A 14,965-nucleotide genomic window follows, 5' to 3' on the forward strand; every position below is an offset into this window, starting at 1 on the left:
ATTTTTCCCTTGTTTGAACTAAGCAATAAAAATGATTTTGTTACCAGACATGCCTGAGTGCACTATATTAAAAATCAATTGCTACATTACCATCTGTTTAAAAACAATAATAAAATCTTATATTATGATCAGCAAGAACGGGGAAGTCGGTCAAAACCACAGGGCAATACCAGATTCCTTAGAAGTTCAAGGACACCAGAGTGAAAATCAAAGCTTGCACACATTGAGCTTTACTTAAAAGTCACCCAGTATTAAACCAGAATGTTTCACTGATTTAAATTCCCTTTAATGAAGATCTTCACACATCTTTTCATCTCTATTAGCCCCTGATGGTTACACCCCAAGGATATTAAAATCCCAGTCTGTCAAAACCCCCAGAAAGCATCCTCAAATGCACACTTGGCAGCCCTTCCTAGTCTGAGGTGGTAATGGGAGATATTATTTATAGCTAGGATGCTGCATTTCCACTTTGCAAATGAGCTTCCAATTAGCAGCCCATTTGCTGGCTTGTACTGGGTGATAGGATCTTAAGGAGCATCTGTGAGGCTGTTCAGACACGGGCTGCCCAGGTTGGGGTCACTAGAGTCCTGCAAACACAAACAAGACCAGTCAAGAGTCCACAGAAAGTAATATGGGAGAACTGGTGGTGGTATAGGGAGAATGTGGAGGGAGCAATGGGAGGAGGATGTGGGAATTTCTATGCCTATAAAACTATCATGGAAAATAACAACAACAAAAAATTTTAAAGATTTATTGATTTTTATTGGAAAGGCAGATTTACAGAGAGAAGGAGATACAGACAGAAAGATCTCTGTCTGCTGGTTCACTCCCAACTGGCTTCAACAGCTGGAGCTGAGTTGACTCAAAGCCAGGAGCTGGGAGCTTCTTCCAGGTCTCCCATATAGGTTCAGGATCCCACGGCTTTGGGCTTTTCTCCACTGTTTTCCCAGCCAGAAGCAGGGACCTGGGTGGGGAGTGGAGCATCCGGTACACAAACTGATGCCTGTATGGAATCCTGATGTGTGCACGGTGAGCATTTAGCCATTGAGCCAACATGCCGGGCCCAAAAGTTTAAAAAAGTGAAAAAAAAAAAAGAATCCAGAATAAGTAAATTCCTATGTTCAACCAAATATTTCCTTTGATTCCTGCACTGCTTGCAACGTTTGACTTTCTGTGGACAAGCGTGTGCTCAGTGTAGGAACTGAGATCCATGAGGCAAGGGACAGCTGGGCTGAGCACACGCTTGTCACTCCGATTCACTGGACACATCTCGAAAGGTCTGAATGCCAAGAGTGAACACAAGCAGCAACTCCCCCGAATAAGGCATTGCTCATGGTTAGCTTTGTAAAACTCAGAGTTGAGGCTCAATGACACAGATAACCTCAACTGTGCCCCAACCTGCTTGAGTAGTACTGTGTGGACAACCTTGGCTCCTCCCACTGCAGGGCCAGGCTTTGCTTCACATCCCAGAAGAGCGAGCACTGGCCATGCGAATCACCGGCTCGAAAGAACCAAGTCGGGATGAAATGAACCTGGGAGGAGAGCGCGTTGGGACTCCCAGGAGGGTGAGAAAGCTCCAGCGAAGCAAGTGGGTCGTCCTGAGCCCAGAGCACCTTGATGAGGGATCAGGTGCCCATGCCCAGCACTGCCGAGCAGAGACCAAGGGGCCTGGGCTCTGGGGAACGGAGAAGTGGCTGGTGTCCTTCACAGGACATAGTTTCCATTCTGATGACGATTGAATGCAAGGAGTAAAACAGAGTAAGCGACAAAAGATGGCAAAATCAAAACCTCACAGTGTAAGACCAGAAAGTATTTTTCCCAGGTAAAAATAGCCAGGTGGGGGGTTTAAATCAGAGTGGATTGAGTGTCCCAGCGGTGTGAAGGCAGGTGAAAGGAAGCTGTCTGTGACAGCCTGATGGCTGCCGTGATAAGGAACTGATCTCAGCCCTAATAAGAACCCATAATAAGCCCAGCGCACAGCTCGCTTCTCCTTCTAATGCTATGGGTAAAATTGTGCAGGCCAAATCAAATGCAATTACTGCTTAAGGCAGAATGGATGAAACCCCCAGCTCCTACACATTAAAAAGATTCAGTGGCTGGAAGACCTAAAGGAGAAAGATGTAATAATGTTTTTTATGATTATTGCTTCCATTGTTATTATTTTGGTTTGGGTTCTTATAATTACGATGATGATAATGACTTTTTTATTGATATTTCCCCTTCCGTTTATCTTGAGAGGGAAACGGTAACTGCCCAGCTCGCCTTGTACAAGTGCCAAGGGAGCAGTTGCAAGTAATAATGAAAAAGTCTTTTTCTTTTACATTTGTCCCGCCGTAAAAGGGGTGGTTGCTCTTTCTGTAAAGGTGGCCGATGCGGCATCAAATAGTCATATTTTTTCCCAGAGCTGTTCACTCGAATCTGGGAGTAAGTTCTTCTTCCTTATAAAATGGCATAGTTGGGTGATTATCAATCAAACCTCTGAACTTCCCTTTCTCATACAATATGCGGAATTGATAACGAGGGCAGAGCTCACGTTCCCAGGCCTGAGCCTCATTGCGGCCACATTCCGCCGGCTTCACTGATTACGGACCCCACGGAGTTGGGTCTGCGGTGACCAGTGCTTCAGGGAGGGAGAGACAGAACGGGGATTAATTGATATTTTGTCCCTGAGTAACACTGTTTGATAGAAAGTTAATAGAAACTGGTAGATTTTAATATTATAGGAAGTCATAGAGAACTTGACATTTCAATTTGTTTCTGAATCATTCATAGAGCCAAAAAGGCAGGAGTGGAGAGATGTTAATAAGATTTCTAACAGAGTAGTGGGAGGGGAGGAAGAACCTTGCTCACCCACCAGACACAGCAAGAAATGAGTGTGAGCTGTGCGGGGGGGTTCCTCTGCCTGCACTATACCCCCTGCGAGTCGGTTCCATTTCTCTGGGGGACAATTCGCTGAGAACCTAAATGGAGGGTGATGCAGACCATGCTGGACCCCACCACCACTACTGGAGGACTCCACCATGCTGGACTCCACCACCACTACTGGAGGACCCCACCACCACTACTGGAGGACCCCACCATGCTGGACTGCAGTGGAGCCTCATGGAGCTCTAGTCTCTCTCTACCATCCACAGCCTCCCACTCTCTCTGTAGGTCATTTGCCCTTCAGAGCATCACACAGTTCAACGGAGCTGTAATTCCAAGTCACTTTCCCTCTCCTGTTTGCCTTTTCCTTTGAGTCAGTATTATCCAGGTGGGGCCAGTGAAATACTGCCCCACTTGGGATGCCCACTGCCCCACAGAGAATGCACCCCCACATGGCGAACCATCATACGAGCAGGATGGAGCTCTCCAGGAGTAGCCCATATGGTGCCCACCGAGGTCCCTGGGAGAGGGAGTGGAAGAGAGGTAACTCCCCGGAGAGGACACAGCAGCAGAGAACAGAGGGCACACGTGGAGCATGGAGGGGGACCAGTAGACACTCCTTCCAGAGCTTCCAGAGAACCAGCCCTGGCGTCACCATGACTCCAGCCCAGGGAACAACACAGAACTCTGGCTTCCAGAGCAGCAAGACTGGTCAGGTGTGCTGTCTGATGCCACTCAGTTAGTAGCAATTTGACAAGAGCAGGAACAGCAACAAACAAGCCAGGTCTTGAATATTCCAGCATTCCACAACCATAAAAATACCCTTAGAATTGGAGCATTTTTTTTTAACATCCAGTGATCTCTTGGTCTGGGAAGCTTACAAGTAACACTGGCATGCAGGATAGAAACGTGAACAGCCCATCTCACAGCTATGTGTGTTACCGACCAAGATGCACATTCTACGCACCTGCTGTGGACAAGGTACCATAGCAGGAACGGCTCTGGTGCTAGCACACTGCCCTAGGAGAAACTACAGCAAGTTACCCTGCTACCTGTGGTGCCAGCATCCCACACGAGTGCCACTTCAGGTTTTGGCTGCTCCACTTCTGATCCATCTCCCTGCTAACATACCTGGGAAATCAGCAAAAGATGACCCAAGTGTTTGGGCCCCTGCTACCCAGAGGGAGACCCAGAGGGAGCTCCAGGCTCCCAGCTTCAGCCTAGCCTAGCACTGGCCATTGTGGCCATCTGTGGAATGAACCAGCAGATAAAATATTTCTGTGTCTCTCCTCTCTGTCTTAACTCTTTCAAATAAACAAATCTTACTTTAAAAAAAATCATAACTTAATGGGCTCAGCATGATAGCCTAGTGGATAAATCCTCATGTTGCATGCACAGGATCTTATATGGGCACTGATTCATGCCCTAGCTGCTCCACTTCCCATCCAGCTCAATGCCTGTGACCTAAGAAAACAGGAGAGGATGGTCCAAAGCCTTGGGACCCTGTACCCACGTGGGAGACCCAGAGGAAGCTCCTGCGTCCTGGCTTTGAATCAGCTCAGCTCTGGCCATTGCAGCCACTTGGGCAGTGAATCAGTGCATGGATGATCTTTCTGTCTGTATCTTCTCTCTATATATTTGCCTTTACAATTAAAAAAATATTTTTTAAAAAATTATAAATTAAACCACTAAAAAGTAAAATGCATATAAATTAAATTACCATGAGCATTGTGTCTATATAAGTTATAAACCACCTAACTATGTCCTGGTAAACAGTAGGTGTTGTATCTTCTCTGCTGAGCGACATAAATCAAGCTCATGCGATATGAAAGAACAGGGCAGGAGTTGTTAGGAAACATCCTTTGAATAATCATGAGATGGCTGTTATTTTAGTTAATAGTGGAGGGAGGAATAGGGAGGAGGGAGGTGGGAAGGCAGACAGATCCAGAACCAGCTTTCCCAACAGGCTGCAGAGGCAAGCAGCAGGCTCCAAGGGAGAGCACCAGCAGGGACACAGAGCTCAGGCCCTCAGGCTGCCCAAGGCTCCTCAGACTGAGAACCATCCACTCTGGAGGTGGTGGTCTCAGTTTCATTGATCACACAGGAGTCTGCACGTTTCAGCTGCTTTGTTGCAAAGACTACAAGCTGAGAAATCCAATCACCAAGGTACACCAGGATGCTCAGATAGCAGCCACAGAAACGCAAGACTGAGGGAGGGTGACAGAAGCACAGGACAGGGCACAAGGTAATGAAGACAAGGCTTGGCAATGATGCAGCTGACTAGGGTGAGGAGCAATGCCTGGCTCTCTGTGTAGACACTGTGTATGGAGAGACAGCGTCGCCTGAGTGGTGAAAGGCACAATGAGTCCCAGAGGAGCAGGACACTGCACCCACAGAACTTCCCAAGGGAGAAGATCGAGAAAGCACAGCCTGAAAATGTACAACGAGGGCAAGCGTCGAGCCTGGAAGCTAAGACTGGCTTGCACAGCCACATGCTCCATCCCTGCTCCAGACGCTCACCTCCCTGTGCTGTACACCCCAGCGGCAGCAGGTGGTTACCCTATCAGTAGTTGGGTCTCTGCCACCCCTGTGGTAGAGGCTGTTGTCTTCAGCATGGCCCAACCCTGGCCACTGCAGGCTTTTGGGGGCTGAGCCAGCAGATGACAGATCCCTGTCTGAACCTGTCCCTCTGGCTCTGCCTTTCAAATAACTAAAAACTAAGTAAGTTTTTGTAATGTCCTTGTTAACCGTTGGCTTGTGGTCATCTATGGACACACAGGAGCTGAATTTGGTAAACTTACTAGTCTTACTTTGATTCTGAACACATGAGGTGCTAAGCACTCTTCTAACTTCAACTACTCCATTAGGCAAGGTCACTATCTACATCTCCTGAGTGAGTGAAGGCACATCCAGAGAGATTGGACAACTGTCCAGAGCTGTGTAGAGTGGGAACTGGGGAACTGGGGAACTGGGGTCAGTTCCCTTTTTGAAGCTGCCTTAACCACAGCACATATGGGGCCATAGCTTTCATTGAGGCTGATGACTCGGTATCCTTTGGAACTTCATCCCCAACCTGACCACTGTGGCCACCTCCAGCACTGGAAGTCATCATTCTGCCTTACACGGTTTGCTAGAAGAGCTTTCTAACCAGCCTCCCTGCTTCCACACCTTCCCACTATAGTCTTTACAACACAGTGGCCACAGAATCAACTTTTAAATAACCACACTTCACAAAAGGAGGCACCCAAATGATCCAGAGGCAGAACAAGGGGGAAGGGTCAATATTACGACACAGCCAGGAAGTGCCAAAAAAAAAAAAGGCTCCACAACATGGAAACACAGAAAGCACACAAGGCCAAGTACATGAGAGCAGGTGCAGCAATGAAGTTCTCAAGCTGATGCATTTAACACATTGGCAAGCTAGTTATCGCTATTGACTGAAGTGGAACATGGCCTTACAACTCTACTCCAAGACCAAGACATTCCGAAGCAAAACACACATTCACCCAAGAGCTCACACGGGGAAATCCAGCCCTGAGAGCCACAGGGGTCTACTGGGACGTTGAATCAAACTTCCCTCATCATCTCCCTGCCCACCCCACGCCAAGCACACCCAGCTGCTTGCTGCTGCTGCCCCTGGCTGCTCCATCTGCTGTTCTTACTGCTTCCCTCACCTGACTACACGGCGTTGCCCCATTTCTCCTTTAGGTCTTTGCACAAACATCCCAATTGCTTCTTTCAAAATAACAACCCCTTTCTACTGCAGTTCCCAGGACTTCTCCCCTTGTGCCCACTCACCCTCAGAGAACCTTTCACTCAGTAGCATGCCAATGTGCTTGGTTAGCTGGGTAGTTGCTGAACTGGACTGTTTTTCATGGTCTCCCATGCGCTCCCTAGGACAGAAAAGTTCATTGTGTGCCTCACCGCTCCAGTACTTGACACAGAGCAGGTGCCCAACAGGCACTTGAGGAAAGAGTAGGAACACAGCTCTCAATGTCTGAGCTACCTTTGTCTTCTCAGAGAGGCTACAGGTAAGACCTGGGAGCGCATCCATCCCTAAGGTCTCTACTAAATTACCACTATCTTGATGGCTTAAATCAATAGAGATTGATTCTGCTGTGTTTCTGGGACCAAAGTCTGGAATCAGGCATCATTAGCAACACTCCTCTGAAAGCTGCAGTGAAAAATGATTTCTCCCCCTTTGGTCTGCCAGTGGCTCCATGTGCAACAGCTGTGCAGGTCATTCGCCAGTCTGTCATTGTCATCGTATGGTCCTTATTCCTTGTGTTCTTAAGCCTTCCTTCCCATCTTATCAGGATGCTAAGCTTTGGACCTAAGGCCTACCCTATGTCAGATGACCTCATTGCAAGCCTCATACTTCTACGAAGACCCCTGCTGCAAACACCATTACACACTAAGGTCCCAACGCAGCATGTCCTTCAGGGGCCACCATGCAACCCACCACAGAGAGAAACCTTTTATTCCCAGCCCTTAACACAGTGGTGGACATTTCCTTAACAAGTTAAAGAAAGCCCTGCTGAGTGAGTGAGTAAAGGCTGAATGTACTCAGACTTGCAGACTGAGGGAATAGAAGGGTAGGAAATGCTGCCAGGCATCAGGTGGATGGAAAACCTGGGTCAGGAGCAGGCGGCCAGGATCCCAGGCAGAAAGACAGAGCCTTCCCAGAGAGTCCTGGCTTCTGAGCAGGGCGCAGTCACAGCAGCATGCACACAAGGTCAGGAGCAGGGGGTATGCTGGGAGCAGTCTCCAGGTTAGAATTTAGGAAAGAGAGAAACTGCATCTCAAACCACAAGGCAGATTCGCCACATAATTGGCATCATGGGCAAGAGACAAAGAAACGGATTTCACATGCAGTGCTCTAACGAGCTGAATTTATAGCACTGGGTTAGCACAGAAACATAACAGGGACGATTTAAGAAACATTTATGATTTCAAATCTAAAATGACTTCATTGCAGTTTGGTTGCATTGGCTGTCTAATTTTCCAATTAAGATGATGTCTCAAGATCTTTCCTGAGCTCTTCCTCATTTGGCAGGGGAGACACAAAAAGAAGAAATAAATCAGCAAAGTCCACTTTAACCATATTGACAGTGTGGGCATGTAGATGAGACTAGGAAAATGCTGTCCTGCTTGCCCAGAGGGGACATCTCAGCTCGCATGCTCACCAGCAGGTGAGCCAAGGGCAGCTCCAATGACACAGAAGTAGGGAGGAGTCTCTCCTGCAAGGTTCCAGTTTGACAAGAGCAGTGTCCCAATCTTTTCACCCTCGGTTCACACTCTATCTCATGAAATCTACATCAAACATCATAGTCCAAGATTTTTGAGGGGGAAATGCATATTCAAACCTTAGAAATCTTCCATTCTTCAAAACCAAAATCCTTAGCTCCAGTGAGCTCCTGTGGTGGGAGACAGAATCTGTTGGTAACATTTGCTGGTAAAAAAACAAGCCAGTTCTTCACTCTGGCACAGAGTATCTCAGGTCAGTTACAGTAGTGGGCAGGAATGATTCTACAGGGAACCCCTCCCCCAAACACACACCACGATTGCTTGCAATGTACGTTAACGCACACTTGGGCTTGGAGGACCAGATAATTCGGGTAATAAGTTAAAGGCGTTTTTCCTTTCATTTATAACAGGGACATTTAGAAACATCAGAAAGCTAACTACTACAGACGCTTACGGTGAAGCATAAAACAAACAGAACCTAATATTATTTTAGAGCCTCTAATGGAATGCGTGAGAATTTATTTTCCCTTAGTTGTGTTACCATTTTTCCTCGGCTGCACGGGTTGAGTAAAATTGCACACAAGTCCTCCTCCATGACTCAAGTCACTCCTGGCTGCCTGCGGAATATTTACATATCATACTAATCTAATGCTCTTAATTCATTACTTCATTTTAAAATAGCTTATTAAAGCATGAAAATATATATGAAAGAGTAAAATTACTGGTAATATAAAATAATGAGTGTATTTCCATGCACCTGAAGGAAAGCACTAATGAAGGGAAGGAAGGAGAAGGCAGATTTGATCATTTCTGCATCACCTTTGCATCACCTTTCCAAGTCGAACCTTGATGATTCGTAAAGTTGATAGGTCTAAACAATAAGACTAACATTTAAAAATGGTTGTAAAACCCACGTGTGTGGGGCCCGGCGCGGTGGCGCAAGTGGTTAAGTCCTCGCCTTACACGCCCGGGATCCCATATGGGCGCCGGTTCTAATCCCGGCAGCCCCGCTTCCCTTCCAGCTCCCTGCCTGTGGCCTGGGAAAGCAGTCGAGGACGGCCCAAAGCTTTGGGACCCTGCACCCGCGTGGGAGACCCGGAAGAGGCTCCTGGCTTCGGATCGGCATAGTATCGGCCCGTTGCGCTCACTTGGGGAGTGAATCATCGGATGGAAGATCTTCCTCTCTGTCTCTCCTCTGTATATCCGCCTTTCCAATGAAAAAATAATAAAAATAAATCTTTAAAAAAAAAAAAAACCCACGTGTGTGAAATAACATGTGCGTAGGGATGTGAGATGAGGGCGAAAATTCAGCTTCTTCCCATATTCTTTCCAAAGTTCTGATTCAACTCTCTTACAATACAAATGGTAAGGCTCTTGGTAAGAGAAGCAGATGGCTATCATGGCAGAGACACAGTACGGCTTCAGTTCCCACTCGGCTGCTGCCCAGCAGGTGACACTGACCACCATAGCCAGCCACTCTGGCTCCGCCTTTAAAATGGAAACAACAGCACCACCCACATCACAGAGCTGCTGTGACGGCCGGCTTCTCTCAGGGCGAAGATTTGCAAACAGAGAAAGGCATCAACACAACGGCATCGGGCACACAGAGCTCAATTTAATACACATCAGCTCATCATACTTGTTCCAAACATGTGGTTAATTCCTAGAGAAAGAGCAGAGCCTGTGAATGCTGCTGGCACAGCCCCCTCCCTGTTAGCGTCTTCATTATCAAGAGACTGGTGTGCTGCCCACCGTGTTTGTGTTTGACACTACACAAACACGGATGCCTACACACGTATTTCGTGTTACATGAGCACACTCCACTCTGCAGCTCCAGCTTCGGCTTGCCATATTCTTTAGTTTTGAGGTTTACTCACTGTCACATAGAGAGTGTCTAGCCATTTTTACCTATTGTATAAGATTCTTTCATACGATTATATCTTGTTATGTCCACCAGTCATTGCTTATTAATGGGTATTTGTGCGTTTCCAACATAGTCTCTTTCTACTCCAAAATATTTTGCAAGTCATCATCTTTATGAGTATTTCAGTTTGTCCTAATAGACCCATCTATTATGTTTCCCGACTACTATTCTTATCGCCAAAGTATCCTGCCCTCCATAAACCATACCCAACCATTCCATAAGCACTTCTCCATCTTTGAGAATGAAAACTAGCACCTTAGCTGGGTATGTCAGTCTCTTCAAGATTTAAACTTTGCCCAATCAGATGTTATCAAAGTTTCATGATGCAAACACATCATAAGAATATAATGAGCATGAAATTGTTCCACTGTCCACTGGCACAGTGGCTGAAGGACTTGAAGCTGTCTACATGGGAAGACAGCGGCTGTGTGAGGGGCAGATGATCAGCCGCAGCTTGCCGCAGAGCCCGGAAGGCCGCAGGCTTTTCCTCAGCTTTCCCGTGAGTCTACACCATGCCTTACTCTGTCTACAGAGGTTGGTCTGGAAGCTCCTCTGCAAGAAGACACAAAAGCTTTCTCCTTCCTGGTCCATGAAATACAGCGCACAGCTGTGGTAAACTGCTTACCCAATGACACCCCATTTTTTTAGGCATGTTCCCCACTGAGTTTGGCACTCCTTGTAGGGAGTGGGGGAGTTGACCACATTCTAGCCACCTCTGTGTCCTCAGCACTGAGACAGGAAGTAGGTGCTAACTGAAGGAACAAAGGGGTAAGCGGAATCAATGCTATAGCAAGTGGGAACAAAATGGCCAGCACACGCATAAAAAAATGCTTAGGATAACCACCCATCAGGGAATTGCAGATGCAAACCACAATGAGGGTTTCCCTCAGTGCAGTTAGAACAGAATCATTCGGAAATCAAAAAACAATGAAGGAGAAAAAGGTGCCCTAGTCCACCGTTGGTGGGATGTAAGTTAGAGCAACCATTACAGAGATTCTTCAGAAATCGGAAAATAGATTTACTCTATGACCCAGTTTTCCTGGAAATTTACCCAAACGAAATAAAAACAGTATGTAGAAGAGTTACGTCAACCCCCATGTTTATGGCTAGTCAACTCTCAGCAGCTAACACATAGAATCAGTTGATCTGTCCATCCAACTATAGCTGGAGAAAGAAAACACTGTGGAATACTAATCAGTCATAAAAAAGGAAAGAAAATCTCGTGCTTTGCAATCAAATGGACTCTGCACACAGCAGAGCTATTAAATCAGCCGGATGGAAACTGTATGCACAGCAGGAACCACGAAGTCAAGACGTGTGCAAACGTCTCCCAAAGCTGCCAGCCTGAGGCCTGAGCTCCCAACGTTTTGTAGCAAGCACCGTTGCCAGGTCTGTTCTTGAATGCTTGTTTCTCACCCCGGGGCCGTTCTTTACGTACCGTGTCTTATACGTACCAATGTGTTAGCCCTCACAACTAACTTACAAGGAATATTCAATCGTAACACCCATTGAGTTGATGAGAACATTAAGAGAAAGTAAATGACAGAATTCAACCAGGGTAAGACGCGTTTGACAAGCTGAGTGGCAAAGTGGATGATTTGGGCCCTGGGATGCTAGAACTGTACCTCCATGGCAACGACTGGCAACATAGCAAGCAGGAGGATCTCTCTCAGGGCCCCGAGAGACAGCCGTGCAGGCTCTGCACTGTGCTCACCGGGAAAGCTGAAAGAATCTCAAACCAACCATTTGTTCACGACAAGAGGCACAGACTAAGAGTGGGGGAGAGAGCCGAAGGCGAAGAAGAAGCCAGAAGGCAGCATGAGCTGAGCTTGCACAACACTGTGAGGGAGAACAGGAAAATACTGAGCTGAGCTGTCGCGTGGCACCACGCAAGAGGAGAAATGCATTGTGCAGTGCTGCCTGGAAGGGGGTTTCTGTCAGGGGCCTCATCGAGCAACCCCAGGAAGGCTAAACGGCTTCCCAGGGATTCTTTTGTCTTTTATTTTAAGTTAATACTGTTTAAATGCAACATCATGTTAATACTCTTCAAAATGTGCAGACTAATACATTACCCCCATTCTAGCTAATGTTACGGAGAGCATTAGCGACCAGGCACGCAGCTTGGGGATTTCATTCTACAATATAGAGGAGGCAACTCCAGAGCATGGTGGTTGGAAGGACACCACACCACTCGAGGGATGCCCCAGGGGCACATGCTCAGGAGCCTCGGAGGCCACCGGCTCTCAGTCTCCCACAGAAGTGCATACCTGGAAGGGAGGATTAGCCATCTTGCAGGATGAGGGACCTTGCTAGGCAGCCCTGCAATGCTTCTAGAACTCCCTTCAGCCATGTAGTACCTGGGCCTGCACAGGTGGCCAGCTGCAGTCCCAGCTAGCCCTGTTTTTAATAAGCATACAGTTGGGAGCACTTCTTTGGGAGGAACTATCACATCATTCTAATTCTTCTATCTCTGAGGGGCACATTCTTCCAGCTTCCCCAGACAGCTGCTTGTGACACAGCTGCGTGAGGCTGTGATGCTGAGAGTCAGAGCTGATCTGCTGCGAGCATGCAGAAAGGACAAAGGGGAGTATCAGATGTGCTGAGCCCACATCCTCACCTGGTGGAGTCCCTGAATGAATCAAGCAGACTCCTCCTGTGAAATTTCTATTATTTAAGATGCTTCAGTTCCCAGCTCTGCAACCGACAGCTATGTGACCTTGAGCAAATTACTCAACCTAAAAGATACCAGTTAACACTTACCTCTTAGGGTGACAGTGACAACAAAACATTCGCTAGGTCACATAGAAATGATCAATAAACATTAACTATCAATATTCACGTTGCTGGTTGAGTGTTTCGCTGCTTGCAGGCATCAACCTCCCTAACTAATGAAGACATTGACTTGCAGATGTAAATGTTAGGTCATGGTCCCAGCACTTTGCAGGCCATAACATGCTGTTCTTAAACACAGTCGGTAAGTTTTCATGAACCCTTTCTAGGACCAAGACTCACTGGCAGCCAAATGAATGGATGTCTGGAATTGCAGCTTCCCAATGTGTGATAGTATATCCAAGGGGTGCTATTGGGAGAGATATAGGGACACTGTCACTTGGTCTCAATAGGAAAGAGCTCACAAATGCCTCACCCACATTGAGCTGCTCGCTAGGAACGACCAGACTCTTCACACCTCACGCAAACATCCAGGCAGAAGTTAGCCAACTGAGCATTCCTCCTTCTCCCGTCAAAGTTACAGGCACAGTTCCGCTGCATCCACATGCTCCCAAGCTCCACTCCTGCTCCGCCTTCCGCTACAGAACAACGGATCAGCACCCAGCGAGCTGAGAGTTCTGCTCTCCAAGCCCAAGATTTCCACTGTTCCCACAGTGCGTGACCTTTAAGTGCCAGCTGGGGACCAGGCTGGGCAAGCACGGTCTTTGGATGCAGCGGCTTTAGCAAGAGGACAAACTCAGCACACGGGTCAGCACTGAGAATTCCCACTGCATTTTGGCACCACCGGAATTCGGTGCTCACAGACCTGGGTAAAGCAACGGCTCTGACAGAATTTCTTGCAAGTGGCAATTGTTGGTGTCACATGAAGCATCTCCAAACTTCTGACCATGGATCAACAAGTCTTTCATAGGAATCTGATGTTGGTTTTCTGCCCTTCAGCCCTCATCTTCATGTCTGCCTTTTCCTTTCTTCCCTTGTTCAAAGTCTGACCCACACAGCCATCTGTTTTCTTCTGTGTAATCCCTATGTTCTTAGCAGCCCCAAGAACAAAGCTTTGTCCTCCTCGTCCACTCTCTCTTCCTTCTTACGGGGGAGGGGGGTATTTGGAATCTGCATGAGAGACAATTCCAAACACAGGGGCAGCTAGCTAAACTGCCCCTCCCTGATGCCCAGGGCTGCTGCTGGCCCGGATATGCCCTGTGCCTGCAGGCACACTCCACACCCTAGCGAGTGGACAGCCGCCCCCTGCGCTGGCCTGGTTCTCATTTCACTGCAGCCTGCACCTTTCTTCAACGGCACAGCTCTGAGCCTAGTCAGTAATCCTGATTGTCAGACCCCTGCACGTTCCAGAACAAAATCATGAGGCCCCAAGGTCAACAAGCTAATGATCCAGAAACCATCATTTGCCTAGAATCCTTTTTCAATGAAATGACCCAGCTCTTCTCCCTGGTGGCTGGGTAGAGAGCAGAGGGCTAGCACCAGAATTCTTGGAAAGTGACCTCCATGGCTGGTCAGGGAGCCATGACTTGAAATGTGCAGTGTTAGGGCACGTGTGGGACTTACCCTGTTTCCCTTCTTGGCGCCAGCAAGCCATGGCACAGGGGAATATCCCAGAGCTGGTGAGCTGTGAGCCAGCAGTCTGTGGCACCCATGGGTGCAATGGTATAAAAGGAGGACTCTCCCAGAGTTGGCTAGGAGATCTGGCAGGTCCTGGTCCTCCTTGGGGCCAAGGCTGGGGCGCCCAGTTGCCTCGCCTGCCTTGCTTATTGTGTCTGGATGCCAATCTCTTCCTCCTGTAAAATGAAGGAAAAACACTAAGGCTGGCAGAAATAGAAATAAATTGTTTCAGCAACTGTTTTGACAAGGTTTGATTTCTACAGTTAGGATGGAGTTCAGTTGCATGTGGGCTTTTAGGCCAGGATAGAGCTTTGTGGCTGATCCATCCTGCCTGGGGGAATCTGTTAGAGCTGGATGGTGGATGCTGGGAATTTCCAGCAGGATTTTCTATGTATTTATTGGGAAATGCCTGATTGCAGATAGCAGCTGCGCTGGAAAAGTGGCTGGGTTAGAAACACCGGCCCCAGCCACGCTTGAGGAAGGCTCCACTCCCCTTGGTCAGTAACAAATGAAGAGGCTCTACAGTTGATCACAGCGTTTCTCCTAAGAACGAGGAGGAAGCAGCAGCCAGGGGCCTTTCAG

The 14,965-nt window shown here is 47.7% G+C and overlaps 1 long non-coding RNA gene across 1 annotated transcript in view; it reads right to left on the reverse strand.

Moving 5' to 3' along the window:
- The window catches only part of LOC121155499, a 142,610-nt gene that overhangs the window by 99,167 nt on the left and 28,478 nt on the right, over positions 1-14,965 (reverse strand). The window contains exon 2 of the long non-coding RNA XR_005883674.1: positions 14,330-14,559. This is a non-coding gene — a long non-coding RNA (uncharacterized LOC121155499). The remainder of the gene's footprint in view (positions 1-14,329; positions 14,560-14,965) is intronic.

This window comes from Ochotona curzoniae, unplaced genomic scaffold (genome assembly GCF_017591425.1).
Source record: "Ochotona curzoniae isolate NIBS_2020 unplaced genomic scaffold, NIBS_Ocur_1.0 contig_2927, whole genome shotgun sequence".
In the NCBI taxonomy this organism is placed as follows: Eukaryota; Metazoa; Chordata; class Mammalia; order Lagomorpha; family Ochotonidae; genus Ochotona; species Ochotona curzoniae.